The following is a 226-nucleotide window of genomic DNA, read 5'->3' on the forward strand; positions in this document are numbered from 1 at the left end:
TTTTACACCATACTACCACTATGTCCACAATGAATACGACATGTATCCAACCACAGTATATTGTATTACCATGTTTGAGACACACCCATGATGTCTTTAATTTCAGGGTTAAGGAATATTTATTTAATTTCATCGTTCTGAAACCTCTTAATTCAAGGAACATTGTTAAGGAACTATTGGTTGATGTCATAACACCAATGCATTTTTTTATATATCAAATTTTTTT

This window comes from Quercus suber, unplaced genomic scaffold (genome assembly GCF_002906115.3).
Source record: "Quercus suber isolate HL8 unplaced genomic scaffold, Cork oak 2.0 scaffold_362, whole genome shotgun sequence".
NCBI classification, from domain to species: Eukaryota; Viridiplantae; Streptophyta; class Magnoliopsida; order Fagales; family Fagaceae; genus Quercus; species Quercus suber.